At 45.1% G+C, this 15,996-nt stretch overlaps 1 protein-coding gene across 1 annotated transcript in view; it reads left to right on the top strand.

Moving 5' to 3' along the window:
* The first annotated feature begins 10,681 nt into the window (after positions 1–10,681).
* Positions 10,682–15,996, top strand: part of LOC142771427 (uncharacterized) — a 75,180-nt gene continuing 69,865 nt past the window's right edge. The window contains exon 1 of the mRNA XM_075872907.1: positions 10,682–10,713. The gene's annotated coding sequence lies outside the window, so the exon portion shown is untranslated. The remainder of the gene's footprint in view (positions 10,714–15,996) is intronic.

Here is a 15,996-nt window from a genome sequence, read left to right on the forward strand (position 1 = left end):
AAATCCGTCGGCTTCACACACGCAGCTGTTGCCCGCGTCTTCGCTCGATAGCGGTAAACCCACGCTCTTGCCTGTAGCTCGAGCCGTCCCTACGGACCAAAACTTCGCCGACTACACGGTGGAATCTCTACGCACTCTGGCGCTCACTTCTGTCTCCTCCTGTTCTGTCACTACGGGCAGAACCTTCGCCGACTATACGGCGGAATTCCTACGCTCTCCGGCGCTAACTTTCCGTCTTCTCCTGATTTCTCGTCTCGGCCGCTCGATTAAATACTTTCCGCGCCACCTTCCAGAACGTTCTCCTCATTTCGTCGGCGCGATGCGCAGCGAAGGCTGGGGAGAGGCACGAGACGGTTCGACTGCCCTCTCCGGAGGATGATTCACTCGGTCTGACCCCGCCTCCTTCGTTCTAGAAAAATCGCGGCCTTGCTGGGCCGCCGATGTGGGGTGAGGAGGATCGTCTGCGAAGCCGTGCTTCTGCGGGGAGAGCGCGCGCCCGGGAGCCCTGGATGTTTGCTTTCTTTTTTTTTCTTTTTACCTCGCGGCGTTTCTGCCGCCCGTTGTCGCAAGGATTTGGCGGCGCGCTCTTGTTTAGCGCTCGTTCTGTGACACTCGACTAAAAAGAAAAAAAAAGATGTCTCAGGTTAATCTCTGATGAATGTGCATGTTCTGGCTATTTTGTGGTGACGAACAGCTTGGCGCCTCTATGGCAGCACCGGCAACTTCTTCTACCAGAGTCAACGCCATAAAATAGCAAAACAGATGCATGTCATACAGCAGGGCCGACAATATTCATGCGCTGTCCGAGAACACACGTGTCACTATTATTCCAATGCAAGTTCAGGTAACTGCGATAAGTTTACTTATACGAGTAGAAAATTCTATCGCCACACTATCGAACTCGTCATCTCGACATTCCTCGCATGGGCTTATGAAATCGCGCAAGCGCATACACTGCAAACCTGTCCTTTCATTTTATGCGACTAGAACGCGTTTTTTATTTTCGTATGTTGGAGTTGACAGAGCAATCGAAGTAAAAAAATTTCAGAGTAAAGATACGCCGACTGTTCGTGACAGACGAACACTATCAAAACCTATTACCTAACTGTCCTGGGTCACGTTTTATATTTACCGTCTAGGTGGAAAAGGTGCCAAAAAGGAACTGCATGACCAAGTCGTCAGAGATGCCTACAGCCCCATGTCTGTAGCATTCAACCATCGTCGACACGTCGGATCGGTGGCAGCAGCTTTTTGTTCCATTATGTGGGGACAATAGTAGCGACGCACGTCTGCAGCAACAACGGCCACGTCGAGCATGAAGAGCAACGGTGAGCTTCCCCGTTCAGTACCAGTTTGATCGTATTTCGTATCGTTATTAAACATCAATAAAATAGGGTGCCTTTAGTTTTTGAGTGAGGTCTTGGGTTACCGATCATACACATGCGCCACTTGCTCATTCTGTCTCCTACTGGGTAAGCAGGCCCTCTTGAAAGACGCTATTTCAGGGACCCCTGTCTCGCAGACCTTATTTCATGCTGGTGCCCCAAAGCGGTTTGCGACTGTAAGCCTTCTTTTCTGTGTATTTTCTACGGGTATTGTTGCAAGTACAATAGAAGGCAAACATGTGTTTGGGTCTCGCAGCGGTCGGACCCCCGATTCCTAGTAACGTTGTGGACACAGCGGCTACATCTTTACCGTCATCGTCAGTTACGGTGTAAGGTTCAAATCGATAAGCACAGCCGACACGCTAAATATATTACATGTAAGCGGGGGCGTAATGTAGCGCAGTTATTAGTGGGCGCTCATGCTGACTCAGTGGTAATAAGTTTGAATCCTGTGTGTTTGTTGTCAATATTCTGAAATTTATTCTTAAATTTGGGGCTCGCTTGTCACTTGTACAGTACCCGGATTGAAATACTACACTCGAACTGCACGGCCACCGGTGTACTCGTAGCGCCACTTGCGGGTCCTCGTGAAATCAAGATGTTCCCCTGTGGTATAAATTGAGAGTAAGAACATCTGCGAAGCAGGATTGCTGTTTTTGGTAATTACCGATTTAGCCTGTAATTAACCATGTGCACACCATCAGTGTGGCGCGGCAAGGCTCGCGTGCTTTCGCATGCCGGTCAAAGTGGCAGACCGACGCGTACTCTACATAAACTTTGGGTGGCAAGATTAGAAAAAGCTGCCGCGTTCTTCCATCGCCGAAAGGCCGTAGTATTGGTTGCTAGGAGCGAACCAAGAAAATTTTCCGGGCGTTATTTTAATGTTGTACGGAGACAGGCCTGTGGCTGCTACTTTTTGTTTTTGTCATAACAAAAAACATGAAATGATTGATCTCTGCTCTTGTGCAGATACTTATCATGTCTACGATCGCACACAGGATGCAATCGCTCAGCTGAATCTTCTATTCAATGCACAGCATACACGCGGCATCGTCAAACCGCACCGAATGAGTCGTCTGAGCTAGCGGAGTGAGAGTGATTCAAGGTGCACATCGGGGATCCAATTTGATTGGCGTGTGAATGCGCACCAGCCTTGCAGCACCATGCTGACAGTGTGCTCTTGGTATCCTACAGGCTGACTCGTTAGCGGCCGGAAGCAGCGTTCCTGCGCTGTAAATGTTTTTCTCCTCAGCAAATGTCACAATGCAAAGCCTAATAAAATTGTGGTGGCACAACAGATATTAACAAATAAAAAAAAGGAAATGTTGTAGGCCCGTGTACTCAGATTTGGGTGCACGTTAAAGAACCCCAGGTGGTCAAAATTTCCGGAGCCCTCCACTACGGCGTCTCTCATAATCAAATGGTGGTTTTGGGACGTTAAAACCCCACAAATCAATCACAAACAAGTAAAAAAGGAGAGAGGATAGAAGGTCAGACTTTCAACTCGTTTGTTTTCCTCGCATCACCCAAATATACATGCTTCCAGTATGCGCACAAGGAGAAGGCGCAGCAAAAGCGACTATCACTTTGCACACACGAAAACTTAAACACAAGAAAGCCATCGCACAGCGCAATCTAGAAACAGGTATTCTTTCTTCTACAAAGTAACTGACCGAACGCTGACTCATTCGTTTCCCTTCCTTTGTATTTGGTATGCCTCCAGTACTTCACGTGGTAACGTATATCTGCTTCGTCTTAACACATGTGCCTCTCGAAATAGTGGTGTGCAGCCACAGGAAGCACAATGTAACGGCAAGTGCGAACCCAAGCCATTCCTAATTGATAAGATATGCTCCATGAGGCGATCCTTACCACAGCGTCCTGTTTGGCCTATGTACACCTTGCCACAGTTCAACGAAATTAAATCGATAAAGCCCTCTATGTAACACAGAACTGGCCGGGCATGCTTCTTTTCGCACGAAAGGTTCACTTTCTGCGCTTGTTCGCAGAAAGCTACCTGCCATTCAGAAAGACACGTGCGTTCGGGCGAAGCAGGGAAGCGTTAGCTCGTGAACTACTGGAGGCATACCACATACAAATGAAGAGAAACGAATGCGTCGGTGTTCCGTCAATCACTTTGTACAAAAAAGAATACCTGTTACCATATAGCGCTGCGTGATGGCTTTCTTCTGTTTAAGATTTCGTGTGCGCAAAGTGATAGTCGCTTGTGCTGCGCCTTCTCCTTGTGTATGTATATTTGGGTGAAGCGAGTAAAATAAACGAGTTGAAAGTCTGGCGCTCCATCCTGTCTTTCTTGCTAGTATTTAGTGTGCCACCATCATTTTAAGCTATGCAACAACTCACCCAACCTCACACTCTACTAAAGTCACAATGCAACACCTTGGTTCCGTGAGAACCCACAACTGACGCTAAATGCACTGGTCACCACGCGCTCGGATCACTTCCTTATTTCAGTCTGTGAGTGCTGCACATTCAATCACTTGCCCGCAAATACTTGAAAACGCCGGCTAATATCAAGAAGGTTTTTTAAAAAGCTATTTAAACGTGCACTGACACAAAATATTGTCACCGAGATAGCCTCTGAGGTAGACTCCTAAGAACATTCGTATATCATCTGCAAATTATGAACAGCGATTATAGCTGGGAAAGTATTTCAAAGGTATTTTGAAGTTTCCGTGAGCCCTTGACTCCATCGCGCCATTGACAACCTCGAAGCGGACCTTGAGATGAACCCCTACTTCCCTCACGTCACCATGCTGCAGTCGACAAAACAAGTTATGATGACGCCACAGCTGCCTCTTTAAAGTCTTTCTTGGGGCCTTCAATGCAAAAATTTTGGTCTGTCTGTGTCTTACTGTCTGTCTGTCTGTCTGCCTATCTGCCTGTCTGTGTCTGTCTGTGTCTGTCTGTGTCTGTCTGTCTGTCTGTCTGTCTGTCTGTCTGTCTGTCGGTCGGTCTGTCTGTACATTTGTCTGTTTGTCCACTCTTACCGGCATCGGGTATTTGAAACGGCCGACCCCATCCGCAGCGACCACCAATGTTGCTCAAGTTTGAGCACTCATGCTTGTGCAATTGTCAATTAGAAAGCAATTATTGCACACGTCTGGGGCACCATACCAACACGCACATATTCTAAATATATCTCTTACTAAAAGACGTATACATAAGTAATTTTAAGGAGCGTAGCGCTTATCACGCTGCGCTTACCATGCAACGCTTGCACAGAACAGGAAGTGTTTGCAACACTTTGCTAAGACGAGATGGTGGTGGCACCTACCCGTCACCTCGCGTTCTACACCTTATCACCTCTGAGACGGGCGCGCACGCCCAAGCGCTTTGTTATCCAAAATAAACTGCCAGATGGCGCTCAAGGCTCACGAGTGACATAACGTGATGCGCTCGTGAGCCTCCGCTGCACGCTCGAGGCACTCTAACGCAGCGCCTCCGGAATACCATTCACCGATTTTCTTGCGCAGAACATCAAATAAATCTTTTGTTCACTCCACACGCAAGACTATCGTCTTTCGACAACATTTGCAGATTACATGCAGATACGGGTCCAATTTTTTTTCCGAGTTTGCTCTCGCAGCCTATACTTTTTGGCGGCTGGTTGCGAGTGCGTGGCCGTGGCGCACGCTTATAAAGATTATAAAGATTTGTGTTTGGTAACACTGCAGTCCCATTTCATATTCGAAAGTAATTCAAGATGCGGACCATGCGGAAGTGTCACAGTTCTGTGATGACGTGATCAAGATCTGCCATGGTAGGTGGCGACAGTTGCACCCAGTTTTTGAACCTCTCTCAACCCAAAACTGAAACTTATTGATAATTAGGGGCCTGTAGTTAATTATCGGGTAGTAAATCTCGCGTAATGGTGTTTAAATTCAATTTGTAAATTCAATTTTTTTCATCACTACATGAATTTTCAAAGTAACCATGGCCAAAAGCCGTGAGAACGATTTTACGAAGGCCCTTATGAGTTAAACACACACAAGGCAGTAGGGTGAAAATGATTACAGGTAAACAACATGCAAGTACAATATATAACATGAACAATACATACTAAGTCAAAAGTGAGTTCACAAGTGATTATTTAATAACAACTGTAATGTATTCGTAAAAGAGGGTTTTCGAAAAGCAATATACACGGAGTGTACGCCACAGTATTTGACACTTTTGACACTTTAAAATTTTTTTGACACTGTTAAATTCAAAACCAGGCATATATACAGTTACGTTAACACGCATACCTTCATATCGCTAATACAACAAAAAAAAACAAGATTTCACATAATACACTTTTTGACACTAAACTAAACTATGAAAAATATTACATAAAGTGTGAGAATAGCGTGTTGCGCATGTTCCTATGAAGCCAGAGAGCAGTAATGTGACTGAAGTTGTTTTTGTTTGCAAGTAATTTTACTTTCGCGCGCGTTAAGTGTTGTGGCAAGGTTGTCTAGGCCATGGCTTGGTATCTATACGTAGTGCCAAAACGTGGCACGAACCAAATGAATGTACTTCTTGGGAGAGCTGGCAATGACGCGACACTCTAGGCATGACATTCATTACATGAAGTTGGAGAGCTCCCCATTTATTCCATCGTTTCTCGCTAAAGCGTGCCTCCGAATTAAATCGTGCATATCAATCAATCAATCAATCAATCATTTTATTTCCTTTACATAAGGTGGAGTACAGGAATAGAAGCTCAAGAGCTTGACGAGGTCCTGACCCCGTTCACAAGTTGACAAAGCAGCAGGAATAGTAGTCAATCATGTACAACAAATATGAAATAAACACACAGGTATAACATCACAAAAAATTAATACAAAAAGTTTATGAAAACAGTGCTAAGATAAAAAGAGAGTAGTTCAAATGTATGGTCATGAAGTGGCATGAACAGGAAAAGTAATAATAAAAAGGAAAGAATGGGCATAAATTCTGAGAGAAGTATCATTGAGGATAATGTATCAGTTGGGCGAAGTGTTTAATCTGACAGTTTTGTTTAGAGGAAGGATCGAAATCTTCGCGGTTTAAAAAATTTAACAAAGAAGGTAGTCTGTAGGACAATAATTGCTTGTCATAAAAAGTTCTTGGGGTGGGTACAGTCCAAACTTCTTTGTGCCTGGTGAGTCGAACACTTGTATTTACGCTAAGTTTAGCAAGATGTATTGTGGTATTGGTACAATGTTTGACAAACTCTTTAGAGCATAACATCAGCCTGTAGTTGTACAAAAAGAAAACTGGAAGAATATCATATTTTAGAAAAAGAAGTTTTGTAGAGGACAGATAGTGTTCAGCCGCAATATGTCGTACGGCCCTTTTCTGTAGTAAGTGCAACTTGCGCAAATTCGTCACACCGGTTGTGCACCACACTAAGCTACAGTACTGTAACAAAGATGATACCAGTGCATTGTATATCATAATTTTGACCTTAGTGGGAAGAAGAGATCGCATACGTGCAAGGACACCAATGGCCGATGACATCTTAGAGTATAGAATATCAACATGTACATTCCACGTGAGGTGTCGTGAAAAATATACACCAAGAATACTAACAGAATCAACCATGTCTAACTGCTGAGAGCCCAAAAATAAGCTCATAATATTTATCAAGGTTTTTCCTTTAGGCGTATATAAAATGACTTATGCTTTTGAAGGGTTTAGTTTTAGTAAATTCACTGAAGCCCAGGTATCTATAGCAGACAGTGTTACATTAGCCATTTCTTCTATCTCTGTTTCCATGCTCCCTGTAAAAAAACTGTTGTGTCATCGGCGTAAGAGACAAATGTTGTGTTGTTTGTGCAGTGTACAATGTCATTAATATAAATCAAAAATAAAAGTGGCCCTAAAATACTTCCTTGTGGCACACCTACAACGACCGGCTTCCTTGCAGATATTTCATTGTTGGCATCTACAAATTGTGTCCTGTCTGAAAGGTAGGATTTTAAAAGAGCATGCACTGTCCCACGCACACCATAATTTTCTAATTTGCTGAGAAGGATGGAATGATTGATTGGCGAAAGAAACCCGAGACTTACCTTACCACGGTAGAAATACCACACTATGGGATAAAAAATAATTCAATAAAAAATCCTGGATAAATTCAGTGCACGCCCTGAAAAAGTGTTCTCCTTTTGTATAACTTTTTCTACATGCATACATCGTAACAAGCTCAGCATCGGCCTTTCGCTTTTTTGCCTGGCTGTCACCACGAAAGTTTCCTTGCGTTATTGTCAATTATTTGCTGTGTCCTCTATATTAAAGCAGGGTTGAGCAATCAACATAATCGTAAGCATCATCGCGTGCATTGAGTTATACTCGGGCTTTTCATTACGTGATTAACATGTGCCTTAGTACGTTTTTCTGTACTGGCACTGCATCATAAGTGAAAGCTTTAAACGCTGAAAACACCAAAGCAAGAACGAAGAAGCATATGAACATCGTCTAAATTATTCTCACTTTGTGATTACCATACACTCATCAATAGCGTGAAAAGTTGTGTGTAGACATGAAAACTATGTGGCGAAAGTACGGGCACCAAAGTATTCACAAAGTATATATTCCGAAGGAGCGACATTGTTAGATGTGCTGTGAATATTTAAGGTTGCTGAAACGCGCTGTCATGATTTTTTTTGTCTAACTTGGAAGAGCCCAAAAAATACATGATATGTGAAATGGCATAATCAAGGTGAACAGTTGAAGGGCCTCAGACTGGCCTGTCGACGTTTCGACAGGATGGCCTAACGCCTGTGAAAAAGATCCCCCTATTGAAACGTCTATCAGCCTGTCTAAAGCTCTTCTATTGTTCACCCCGATTATCCCCCCTTTTGTTTTTATCTGTCGGTCGCATCTTGATTGTGACGATATGCGAAACGTGTCACGAAAACACAATTACTGGTTTCTTCTTTCTTTTTTTTTCTTCGTTGATGACGCGAATTGTCACTGTTTAAAACCCACGGTGAAAACCTGATATCAGAAAGCGCAAGTTAATTGCGCAATATATATCATATGTACAATTATCCACGGCCAAGTGCGAATTGCGTGTTGTATTTTCGTTTCTGCTTGCTCGGGGGCTCAGGCAGCTGAAATTCATCGACGAAGGAGAAATGTGCGTGGCACAACTTTTCTTTGTGACAGTGAGGTAGGGCACCTGCTTGGCGAAATTGAAGCAGCAAGCACAGACGTTCACGATGCCAGAAAGCGAGGTAGGAGGGTGTGGTACCCGACTATTCTATTCAGAGACTAAATCTACCAAACATACAAAACTGTCGGGTCGCACTTACTGTGCTGGGTTATTCGTTTCTGGAAATTTCTCGATTAGTTTTTCATACTATCAAGTCACCCAAGTACTTCAGCCAGCAGATGCTGACCGCCCATCAGACAATGCAGCGAGTACGCGCCATCGTAACGTTTCTTCAGCGACACCATGATTAAGTAGAATACTTCTTTACCTTGCGTCTCGTCACAAAAGACAAGACGCAGGTGTGTTTTGAAACGGAGGAAACAGAAATGTAATCGAAACAGTACAACTAGTCTGATTACCCATTGAACACGTTCTCGAAATGGGCGGCCGCATGAAATCCGCAGCAATGTTATTATTGGAAAGTGCTCAGTCAGCAAACATGCAGCTAGGACCAAGCGCTTTCTCATTCCGTGTTTTTGCTCAGATGAAACGCTTTGCCAGATAAAATCTGTTTGGCTCATACAGTGAACTGCAGTCCGGTGTAAACAGCTGACAGAAAGCACAACTAGTTTTTTTTTTCATCGGACGAAACCAGCAGTCCTTCCTTCAGCAAGTGCTGTATAGGGACGAGGTTGCCGTGCTACCACAAATGTCTGTCCAAATGGTGATTACGATTAGAAGTAGCTCATATGCGCACCCATTACTGAACGTTGCTTTTTTATAGTGATCACTGGCGTTACAAATCCAGATACAGACATGTTAGGATACACGCATGCGTTAAGACGTAGCTGCTCTGTGTAGTTTTCAACACCATCTTTCAGCGTGTATCGCGACTTGTGGTTTATGCTTCATCTTTAGCGAGATGGCGTCACTTTGCGTGACCAAGCAACTTTTCCTGGTTGACTTTTGATGCTTATATCGAATAAAGATTACGGAAGAACCTAACATCTGTTTCTGAACCGAAGCAGTGCTTACAGTTAGAATATGCCTCTCCACTATGGGTGTGCAGTAGTTCAGGGCCTTGGCTGCTGATCGAAAAGTCACAGGTTTGATCCAGGCTGCGGTGTCTCCTTGTTCATGCAGGTGAAATGCCACAACACTGTGTAAAGTGTGACATACGAGCAAGCAAAAAACATTACATCTAAATGCTCAGAGCTCGATAACATGGCTTTCCACATATTCAGAGTGTGTTTCGGGGCATAAAACGCCAGATAAAAAGACTTATTTCTTTAAAAGCACTTTTGTTAGGAGCAGGCAGCAGTTACATTACCTGAGTTAATAGTAACGTGTTCTATCATAATTCAATCCTAGATGATAATTCTGGGTCATTGGCAGAGCCCATAGTCAGCCCAAAAGGCTTTGAAAGCATTGCTATGCTTTTTGCGAACAACTGGCCTCAGAGTCATACCTTAGTGTTTTATTTTCTCTGATGTTGCCTTTCCTCTGTCACTGTTTTCTCTCTCTCTTTGCAACATTTTGTTCTGTCATCTTTTATTCCCATCACCCCCTTACCCAGCACAGGGTAGCCAGCCGGTCTAGGAACTGGATAACCTCCCTGTCTTTCCGCCTAAACTTTCCTCCTCCTCCACTCCTGAATTGAAATGGGAAAGCGCAATATGAAACATTACTCGGCTTTGGTTTGATGACAAAAAACGCAAAGCATCACTCAGAGCCAAGTACTGCAGCCGCCTTGAAACATGTTGTCCACCTACTGATTTATTCATTTTCTTTCAGAGACATGGCGTCCGCACAAAAGCAGAGCGCAGAAATCAGCATCTTGACTCTGGACTATGCAGCCCTCTTACAGAGCCTGTGCGCAATCAACCGGCCAAGTGTTAACGATGTCACTGCGATCTTCAGAGAATTTCGGCGTTCATTGGATGTCAGGAAGCCGAAGTCTTCCTCCAAGCCTTCCACATCACTGTCCCTTTCCTCCGGATGTAAGAATAGCAGACTGGGCTTGTTGGTTTAACATATTTGCAGCTTAAGGCGCGAAAACGACACGGACGAAGAGAGACGCTCCGTGTGTGTGTACTGTCTCTCTTCGTCCGTGTCGTTTTCGCGCCTTAAGCTGCAAATAAATTTCCTCCGGAGCTCCGAAAAAACGGGGTGTCAAATCTGGTAAGAATCTCTGTCCTTATCTCCTTGAGTACTAAACTAAAGAATCTGAGGGACCAGTGAATCCGAAACGCTGCCCTGCCGTCACTGGCCTCAGCGGTGTTTTTCGAAGGTTCAATTTTCGATGGTAATACTTAAAATGTGTGTTACTCAAATAACATACTCAAATACCATAGAGACACAGAAAAAAATGTACCGCTGAAGGGTTCAATGTCTTTTTTGGTGTTGATTCCCTCCGAAAGGGGTCCACTTTTCACCGATCCAGGATTCCATTTATTCGTGTTGTTTAATGGTGTGAATGCTGGTTTGAAGGAGGTTGCGTGCTTTTTTTAGGTGTGCAATAAACAGCTTTAACGCAGAACTTGGCCTCAGTTCAACTCAATTAAACCAATTTGAACAACGGTTTAGCTTTAATTCTTCTGGCTACATACAGCCTCCGTCAAAGCAGCAACCACTTGCTGCTACGAAAAACGTTGTCTGGTGCAAAGTTCAGTTAATGTAATTGTATGGTGATGCAATTTTCATTACAACCATATGTTTTACAAGCCGATCATATCTAATGTGACCTCACTGGTAGCAACACCGACTTGCTCATTGCCACAGGCAGTTTTCAACACCAGCGGTTGCAGTTCGTGTTTGACTGCATTTTTGCTTGAACACGTACGTCATAGCAAACATAAACATTCGCGACTGAATGTGAAGCAATCACAACTTACTATACTACAACAATGTTGCTGCGTTTCGCCTGTACTATACGCGCTGGATTCAGCTGTAATTTAAATAATACTGACCATTATATAAAATATATTCCTAGAATTGTCCGTTCAGGCCTCATATTATAGCTGAATATTTGCACTTATTACCGCCATCTTAGCCTTGAAGAAAGCTCCTGACATGCAGTAATCTGCAGTATAGTTTATTTCATGTATAATAACTGGAAACTTCAGCAAGAAAATTAGTTACTGCCCATGTACTGCGAACACTCTGAAAGACATGGTCTATAGGGTCCACCCAGTTTACGTTGCTGAGTCCAACTGCAGAGTCTCCTTTTCAGTATGTGACAGACTGCGGCGGCTGTCATGGCGTTCCTCCGATCGGTGTTGCGATGCACAGTACGAGGACGAACAATAGCCGAGATTCAGCTAGACAGAGCGTATTTGTGAAGGAGTAGTCACTACGGAAGTGTACCCGTAGGATAGTGTCAACCGGTTGTCTTACGTTTCACAGTGTTATACGCATAAATTACGAAGAGATCATCATCTCAGTTCTTGTGGTCGGGTGATACGTTCATGGTCAACATGTTAGTCAAGAGTCCTGTTCGTACGTTATACCAGCCTATTCGTGCTGAGAGTGATAAGGCGACGAATGTCGGAACTGCGAATTGCACAGATGAACCGCTTCTCCGACGACATCCGTTACGATTTCATCACCACGACCACTAATGATCACTCTGGGAAGACAATGTGAAAGAATGATGAATCTAACCAAAAACATGCTCCTGCACGCAGCTGTTGAGGGTTGTATTGCCACAGTTTCTGTGTATAGAGTCAGGTGGTCGAAGCATGTTATCACCTATCAATTGTTGTTAGTTGTGCTTGAGCGTACAAATCACCCACCATATCGATACGAACTTATCCAAATGGTAAATGAGGTGGTGGTAGGGATTCGAGAAGACCCAGTGAAGGAATCGAAGGGCACTTGTATTGTTGACATTGTTAAGAACTTGCGACTTAGTACTTTGTCGTTTCGCCTTCTGGGCCAGTAAAAGCCCTCTCGTGTCCTATTCAGTGTTCTGATGAACCCGAGATGACCAGCTGTCACATCGTCAGGCATGGCTTTTCGTATCTCTCGAATGTAGACGGTGTTACGACCGAAATAATCGTGCGCCTTTATCCGAATCATTGGTATCCGAACAGTACCAGAATAAAGGCTGTCACAGACACAAAAGCGGCCGGTGGCTCCAGAACGTGATGCCACTACAAATAATGGCTCCCAACTAACATCAGTATGTTTTTTTTTTCTTGAAAGTATTTACGACGGCGACTGTGGAAGACATGGGGGCAAAACAGCCGTCGAAATTGTCATCATAACTCTCAGCTGCCTTCAGAGGAAGGCGCGAGGGCATCTGCATCTGCGTGGCGGCATCGAAACTTGGCGGCATCAAAACGGCTGACTGAGATTCCCCCGCCAGCATAATGCATGGTCGTTGGTGACGATAGTGAACGTACGTTCATAGACATAACGTCTAAGATTGCGTACCACCAAAGCCGTGGCCAAGCATTCTTGTTACGTCACGTTATAGTTTCGCTCAGCCTTGTTAAGAGCCACTGACATAAGCTACTACGTGCTCTGCGCATTGATGGCGCTGCACTAGTACGTCATCGATGCTGATGCCGCTAGCATCAGGAAGCACTTCCGTCGGCAAGAACGAATCAAAGTGACGCAGTGTGGGCCCCGATGTTCGTAAAAACCTTAGCTGGTGGAAAGCATCGTCGCAAGCCAAGCAAAGTCTATTTGAAAGGGATGTCCTTTCGGAGAAGACATATTTTCTGGGTACCAAGTGGGCGAACCTCTGACCGAAACGACGAATATATGAGCATATTCCTGAAAAGTTCCTCGGTTCCCGCACCAATTTAGTTGATTCGAAAGTCTTCATGTCCTCAGTTTTAAATATGAGAACATTTTTATACGGGCTATGTCAGGCATCCGGCGTTGTCCACGTTGGTGTTCGCGCGCCGGCAGAGATTACTTCTCCCCTTCCACACCCTCTCTCGTGGCAAGAGCTGCGGGTGCGCGCGCTTATCCCCACCCCAAGAAACCGGAGCATCTGGTGCGAGAGAATGCAGGACAGGGTAGGTGCAGTGCTTCGCCACTCCTTCGCTCGCTGTTCGCTCTTTCTCCTCCCGGCGCCCCACTCTACCGTCCACTCACGCCTCACTCTCGACCATTCGCTGGCCGGGCGCCTCTCAAGACCATCCGGAATGTGTGCAAGAGACGCCGCTGTGAAACGTCCACGCCAAGCCGAGAACGCTGTCGCCCCAGTCTCCCGTCGGCTCACTCCTCATTCTCGACCGTTCACTGGCTGGGAGCCTCTCAAGGCGATGGCTGTAGTCAGTGAAGGTGAATGTCTGACAGCAAAGGATACCCTCTCTAGGCGAAAGAAATATATACTCATTTCCTCGCGATTCCCTTTGGGAATATGGGCGCATTTTTATTGGGAATGCATTTCTTAGAGTGGCTGTGTCAGGCATCCGACGGTGTCCGCGCACCGACAGGTGTCATCTCTCCACTCTCACTCCCCCTCCCATAGCCGTGCGCAAGCTGATCCTCGCCTCTAGCAACCGGAGTAAGGGGTGCGAGAGAGTTTGGGAGAGGGTAGGTGCAGTACTTTGCTTCTCCTTCTGTCGCCATTCATTTTCTCTCCTGTCTGTGCCCCAAACTCCCATTCGCTCGCGCCTCACTCTCGACGGTACCCTGGTTGGGCGCCTCTCAAGAACATGTGCTCGAGACGCCGCTGTGAAAATCCAACGCTTCAGCGCTCGTCTCCTTTTTGTCCTATTTGTCGTCGTTCTGTTCTTGCGCTTTAACTATCGTCCTGTCATACCAACTAGCCCAAGCTACCACACTGCCAACGCCAAGCTGAGAACGCTGGCACCCCACTCTCCCATCCACTTGCTCCTCACTCTCAACAGTTTGCTAGCTGGGCCCCTCTCAAGGCGATGGCAGTAGTCGGTGAAGGGGAATTTCTAACGGCAATGGCACCCTCTTTCGGCACAAGAAATCCAATCGCATATCTTCACGATTGCCTTCGGGGGAGGTGAAGGCATTATTGGGTCTCGCATCACGCTGTTTTTTATGAACGAGATGTCCATGCGCTAATGTCTCCGGTTAATCGAAGCGACTTTTCTTAAAGTTTTGGATCAAGCCGACCTTTGCTACACAATCCAAAGCAGGACTGAGACGTCTGTTATGCTCTTTTGGAGTGCTGCCAAAAATCTCCACATCCTCTAAGTAGCACAAATTTCTCATTTCAATTCTTGAAGTGGTCTGTGTCTAAATCATTCGAACGTTGCTGGCGCATTGTATTGACCTAATAGTCATGCGCCATTTAATTTTAAAAGCAGTCAGGTGTCACGAAGACCGTTTTTTTTTTCTTTGTCGTTAGGTCGCATGAGTATCCGCTAATACCTTGATTGCAATTCAAGTGACAAAGCCCCACTGTGGTGGTATCACGACTAATGTATTCGGTTGCTGACCCCTAGGTCACGGGTTCATATCCCGGCTGCGGTGGCTGCATTTTCAATTAAGGCGAAAATGCTAAAGACCCGTGTGCTCAGATTTTGGGGCATGTTAAAAAACCCAAGTGGTTGAAATTTTGAAATCCTTTCATTATGGGATCTCTCATAATCATATATTAGTTTTGTGGCGTTAATTGATACATATCGATCAAGTTCCTTGACAAAAAGTAGGCATCAAAATGCTGGCAATAACTGATGTCACTACTCCTAGGAAGCGGATACACATCCATTTTGATGATGGCGTTTAGTTTTCTGTAGTCAACACAAAATCACCATGACCCTTCCTTTTTCCTTTTCATGTTCATACGCGCTGCCCCCGGACTAGACATACTTTTGGACAACGCCTTTCCGTAACATTTCAATCAGCTGTTTGGCTATTATGGTCATTTTTGTCATTGAGTTTCCTGAAATAACTTGAGAGGACACTGGCGCTGCGATCGTTCAGCGGCCGTTGGGATGATGGGTAGTCCCCTACTTTGCCTAGTCTTCGTATTTGTGGGCGGCAAATCGTACTTGCGGCTTAGTCTATTGCTGGTTGAAGTTTTGTTTTGAAGGAAAGAACAAACTTTTTGAACTTCATGACACGATTCGAAATGGTAAGCTTGAAAGAATAACGTTGTGAAACGCAACAACTGAACCTTTGCTGATTCGTGTTTCGTGAGAAAACTGCTCCAAACCTCACGAACACAACGTAGCCAGAAGCAGGCCAGAAGTACAAAGATTAGACAAATACGTGTACTACCCATCATTCCCATGCTCGCTGAAGCGCCGTGCGTTGCAGATCCCTTAGAAACTACCGCCGGAGTTCCCTCTAGTGTATTTTAGGAAACTCCATGATTTTTGTCGAAGGCACGTGTTAAGCATATTGTCGAATGGGGTCTGCACATTCGGCGTCAACTCTGTGATGAGCACGACGATGGTGAAGTCTGCGTGTCATGCGGTGGTGAAGTCTCCGTGTCACCTTCTGTGAAATCGAACACCGAAAGAT

The sequence above is a fragment of the Rhipicephalus microplus genome, chromosome 9 (genome assembly GCF_043290135.1).
Source record: "Rhipicephalus microplus isolate Deutch F79 chromosome 9, USDA_Rmic, whole genome shotgun sequence".
NCBI lineage: Eukaryota > Metazoa > Arthropoda > Arachnida > Ixodida > Ixodidae > Rhipicephalus > Rhipicephalus microplus.